Consider the following 6,009-nt stretch of genomic DNA (forward strand, 5'->3'; position numbering starts at 1 on the left):
CCTATATAACAAATCATTTGAACATATAGAACTAGTTGATTCATAGGAGCTGATAAACAAAACCATTTCCAAAATTAACACAAAATTCAATTCAGACTATAGTAGACATATAAGTAGAGGCATCACATATCACCCTACGAGCAGAGTTCCTACCTAGTTAAGTAAAAGACTATAAAACAAAGAACACAACCTTTTTCTTATCGAAATAACCTAGATTAAGAAAACAGTGTAGGGTCTGCAAGGATAACAAAGCCAGTTAATAGCTGCTGCAATTGGTAGGAGCAAAGGAAACTTTTTTCTCTCCAAGGTCATACTCCACTTGAAAATTAATCTGTGCCCAGTTTCCAAAGATAGAAATACCAGTGGTGGGAACCACTGTCATGCAAATCATGTTGTTGTCCAAGGCAATGAACAAGTTGTTAGGGTTTAGCACAACATCAGCTCCAGTGAAATGAAACACAAATTCAGGGAAATTCATGCTGGAAGGGTTGCTGACACAAAACTCAAATGGGTTTGGAGCATCTTCAGCAGCCTCCACATTAAATGCTTCCTTAACAGAACTTATGAAATCAGCATAGATTCTCTGTTCAAGATGTGTCAGTATTGGCACTGAATCAATGATTATGTTGCCACCAGATTGACCAGTCAACATCTTTTTTTGACCAACAGTTATACCCTCAAGGTTGAGGAGATAATAAGAGGGCAAAGAAGGGTTGATTATGAAGGGAGTGGACACAACCCCATTTGTTGGAGCTTGATTTGGATTGCTCCCAAATCTCAATTTCCCAGTGGAGGTTGAACTGAAGGGAACCATGCAATAGGAAAATTTGTGGCCAATTTGGTCACCAAGTTGTGAGGCAAGTGACAATGGGCCTGGGCCAAGGCCCACAATGCCATTGGCCTTGCTGCTTATCTCAAAGGTGAAATTGCTGTAAAAGGCACATCCGAAAACTGATTCTGGAAAGGTTGCAGCTTGGCCCATACCCGTTGACCCAAAACTAACAGTGTCAGAGCTCAATTTCCCAATGGTGATTGAACTCTCGCCATATTGTTGAAGGTAAATGCATTGCTTAGAGTTCCCACAATCACGTTGGTTTTGGGGGATGAGTGTGCATGCTTGTGAATCACATGCAACGTCCATGTACGTGGAAGATTGAGTTGGATCATACAGAGGTGCATCTTGGGGGTAACATGTTTTACAAGGGGAACATTGGACCCAAGAGAGATCACTCCCTGTGTCAAAAATTGCAAGCCTTTCAACTTGTGGGGTGCCTAAGGAGAATCTCATGAGGTATTCACCATGGTCAGGAACAGGAGTTATGGCACTTTCAGCAGAGGAAGATGAGGAGGAGGAGGAGGAAGGTGGTGAAGGTGAAGATGGTGATGGTGGTGATGGTGGTGAAGATTCATTTTGACCTATGAAGTCAAGTAGTTTTGATCTTGCAATGGATCGCATTGCAGCACCTTTCACTAGCTCGGTTTGAGTCATTTTGGAGTTGTACAGAGGGGACATGGGAGAGTGGCGTGGGATGAGATCAATGCTAAAACCCATTAGGGTTTTGCTAGCATCAACCAACAACACACTACAAAATGAAAAGATTAACGTTGTGACCACAAAGGGATGCATAATGTCTGCGAACTGAAAGAGGAAAATGATTGATAGAGCAAGAAAGTGGGAAATGGATGGTGGGGAAGAGTACCTTGTAGTGCTTCTATTTATAGTTTTTGAGTTGTATCTATCAAGAAAGCTTTTTCTGTTTCGAAGTGACAAGATAGTTTTATAGTTTAATGAAACAAAATTTTGATTCGTGCAATATTGTTGAGTTACATTTTACGGTGACTTTTTAAATGTGTTCACTAGTTAGTTTGTCTTGTTCTTGTCTCGTTGTGTGGACGGCACCGAGCGGTGAGATTCTTCGATTTCGGTGTTAGGTCTTGTAAAAACAAAGTTGTGAGAATTGAAGTAAATAAAAGAGAATTTTGATATCAAATTCAAAGAAAAGGGTGTATCATGAAATTTTTTTTAGTATAGCAAACAGAAATTTACTTTAATGAGGAGTTAATAAAACTGCCTGAAGAAATTTTCTACAGTGATTTAATTACGAATTATTGGATATATTTGGATCAATTTTTCTATGAACAGTTCTATAAGTAAAAAAGAAAAGAAGAAAGGAGATGGGTTTCTTTATAATCTACAAAAATTAGTTTATAAATTAATTAAAGTAAGAATTTAAGAAACTTATACTAGAAAATTCAAAAAATATTTATAAATAAGCATGTACATGTTCAAAAAATACTTGTTATGCCATATATAATTTTATTAATTTTTACTATAGTAAAAATCAAATTATAGTTTTTTTTTTCTTAATATCATTTTGCTTTTACACTAACTACGTATCTCATTGCATAAAGTTAATTATATATGTAAGGCCCAATTATTTTTTCCCCAATATTTTAAAGTTGTCTTAAACCAGTTGGGCCTAAAGGCTGGCCCATAGGGTGCCAAGGCCCCTAAAGCATCCAAGGTCTCAGGGTGCCAAGGCCCCTAAAGCATCCAAGGTCTCTCATTCAACTCTCACTTTGCAAAACAGCCCCTTCTCATATGCTTTTTGTTCCTTTCACAAGCTCTACTAGGGTTTGGTTCCTAGTCCTCTTCCAGCTAGCTCAAATCTATTTTCTACTCCATGTTAGTCAATTCGCAGCTCATGCTCTTTTCCCTTCAACTTATTCTCATGGTTCCAACTAGGATTCGTACTAATAAACCCATTTAAATTTGTTCCGCTATACTTTTCCATCTCTTTAGTCTATTCCAGGAGTTGTTGTGCTCCGCAGTTGGTGTCAAAGTCCTTTGTTCACCCTTTCTAGGTAAGGGAAGTTAGAGTTCTTTAAGTTTTGTAGTATATTGCTTGTTTGATTGGTGAATCGTGTTTCAAATGTTTGGTTGATGTTGTGCTTGCATGAAATCTGAGCTGGGTATGACTGGAACTGTGTTTTGAATGTTGCTCGCGTGAAAAACAGGGAGACCTGTTAAACTCGCCTAAGCAAGTGGGCCTTTCGTCCAAACGAGGAGCTCTCGCCTAAGCGAGAATAACAGTGGCTCGCCCCTCTTCTTTTTCGAGTTGTCGCCTGAGCGAAGGCCTCTCGCCTGAGCGAAGGCCTCTCGCCTGAGCGAGAGCAATCTCGCCTGAGCGAGATGGGCTAGCTTGAGCGAGAACTCGAAGTGCCCCCTGTTCGAAATATCGCCCAGGCGAGAGCTGTTAGGTTGAGCGAGGGATCCCTCTCGCCTGAGCGAGAGCTGCTGGCTTGAGTGAGGTTGACGGTAGTGTGCTTGGAGAATTGTATGCTTTCATGTTTGTAGTGGTTGATGGCATGATTTATTTGACTTGGCCTATATAAAACATGAAAAGTGTGAAATGCATGTATTATGTAAGTTATGGGCTGGAATTTATGAGCTTAACATGAGAAAATGTGTGAATCAAGGTTTGTTGGTTGATTGAATATTGGTATAAAGCTGGTATGCATGAGAACTCGATATTTGATTGGTGAAACATGGATAAGGTATGGATAGAACGTAATTCCATGACCCTCCTGGTGAGAGTTAATAGTGGTACCTCATTTAATGGACATAATTCCATGAACCTCGTGGTGAGAGTTCATGGTGGTACCTCATCAGATGGACGTAATCCCATAAACCTCGTGGCGAGAGTTCATAGTGGTGCCTCATGTAAGGACGTAATTCCACGAAGGTTTCGTGGTGGTGCCTCAAGGCCAAGATGTAATTCCACGAAGGCCTCATGGTGGTGCCTCATGTAAGGACGTAATTCCACAAAGGCCTCGTGGTGGTACCGCACTGCTATGACGTAATTCCACGGATCTCGTGGTGGTGCCTCATTATGTATCCAGATACTCAAGTCTTGGAGTCTTAAATGGTTTGGTATCACATGTGTGGATGACTGTTATTTATGCTTGACTTTGAAATTGCATGTTGAGTGTTATGATATAAGAATCTTTTACACTAGCTTACCCTTCTGCTTGTTTGTATATTTGTGTGTGATTTTTTTCCTTTGCGATGATCATCAATTTTGTTGATGTGAGTAGATGTGAGAATCCCTGACAGTGGTAATAACAATAGGGATGTTGTAGCTTGATGATTATAGACAGGTATTGAGCTCATTATGGAGCCCACAGCTGGAGGAGCTTTATTAGTTTATGATTCCCTTGTCCTAGACAAGACCTTGTGCTACTTTGAACTATTGTACCTTGTTTTAGGCAGTGTGGTGCCTCTTTTTGTATGGATATGTTTGGTATAATGTAGACCTTCATATTCCAAACTCCATACTCTCTAAATATTTATGTACGCGATGTTTCATTAATTTGAGGTTATCCAATTTTTGGGACGTTACAATATAAATCACATGAAGGTATTTGACTCGATCGATGACCAAAGTTTAAACAATATTATTTGGTATGAGATTTTTTTTTTATATTCTCACATTAATAAAACATACCGTTATTTCAGTGTCTATAAAAGATAAATTGCTCTCATTGTATACCCTCCTAACATAAAACAAAAATTTATTATGTATGTGTTTTATTTCTCCTCTTAATTTAATCATGTTGTATCTGTCACCTTTTACACTAAAAACATTTAAAGTAAAATTATGAAGAAAGATATTCAACAATTACTTATAAAGGGGAAACTTAAAAATTAAACAAATATAGTTTTGATATCTTATATACGATAAAGTATTAAAAAAAATTATTAACTAATAAATATGGACTACTAATATAATAAGTAATAATATAATATTCGTATGACATCATTAATTGTCAAGTTGGACCTTAGGAAGAAAGTTATTAACATCAAACTAAAGTTGACAAATATTTTAGTTTTATATGATAAAAAGGATAAAAAATTGAGGTACAGAAAGACGTATTTTATCTCAAATGTTTATTAATTACCCTTTTATCACGTAAATCACTATTTTGACTAAATTATTACCCAAAATCAAATTGTACGCATTTTAGTGTTGTAAAGACAAAACACACAAAAAAATAAATCTTAAGGGACTAAAAGCCTCTAAACAATATTTTAGATAGACCAAAATTAAAACTAATTTTATCCAAACTAAGTGGGTAGAGCAGTTAGAGTTGATGTTCAAACAGGAAAAGGATCGACCCGGTTTGATATTATTGAGTAAAAACACTATAATTCGGTTAATCTGCTATAAATTTTAATTTATTTTTTAATTTTTATTATATATTTTTTATGTTTAAATGTTTTTGTGGAGTTGTGTTGTATATGAATTGAGATAAATAAACCCAGAATGATAACTTATGATTTTGAAGTAATTTTATACAAATACCAAACAGGAAAAAAAAATATACATTTTTTATACAGGAGATTCTTACATGGTTGGTTAGATTGAGCTTAATACAGATTATGCAACATGTGGCAATTCTGGTTTGGAGCATGGACTGGTCTTTTTAGGAGTAGTATATTGGAGATTTTTCTGCTTTTTTAGGACGTTGAATTTTATTATATGCAAAAATAATCTATTTTATTTTTGGCCGGAGAGTGACTCTATTTTATTTTGTAAGATAGAAAAAGTGTTTGCATATTTGTTCAAGTACGAATTTCAAATATTCAACTTACTAGACATAATTATTATGCAAATAAATTGACTTGTTTTGATTTATAGAACAAAATTTGATATAAATAATATGATATTATATCATTTAGGATCCCTCTTAATTTTTCTACGTCATAGATTTTTCAATTTTAAGATAGTTTAGTTTTAATGGAAGTTTTTGTATATTGACATCCATTTGATTTGGTCTCCCCATATTTATCGTTTTTGTTATTTCCTTCAAATAATATTTTCATGTGATAGTATATGATTATCTCGTGATTTAGAGTGTCACTACTTTACATGTCCAAGTACATACTAACACATGAATAAAAAAAAAATAACTTTATTTCATAATAGTTATTTTACTAAATATGTT

General features: G+C 35.8%; 1 pseudogene; it reads right to left on the minus strand.

Annotated features, from left to right (window-relative positions):
• Positions 1 to 239: 239 nt before the first annotated feature.
• On the minus strand, positions 240 to 1,643 carry LOC114188206 (aspartic proteinase CDR1 pseudogene; annotated as a pseudogene).
• Positions 1,644 to 6,009: the final 4,366 nt, after the last annotated feature.

Source organism: Vigna unguiculata, chromosome 1 (assembly GCF_037176805.1).
Source record: "Vigna unguiculata cultivar grain cowpea cultivar isolate G323 ecotype 2 chromosome 1, ASM3717680v1, whole genome shotgun sequence".
Classification (NCBI taxonomy): Eukaryota; Viridiplantae; Streptophyta; class Magnoliopsida; order Fabales; family Fabaceae; genus Vigna; species Vigna unguiculata.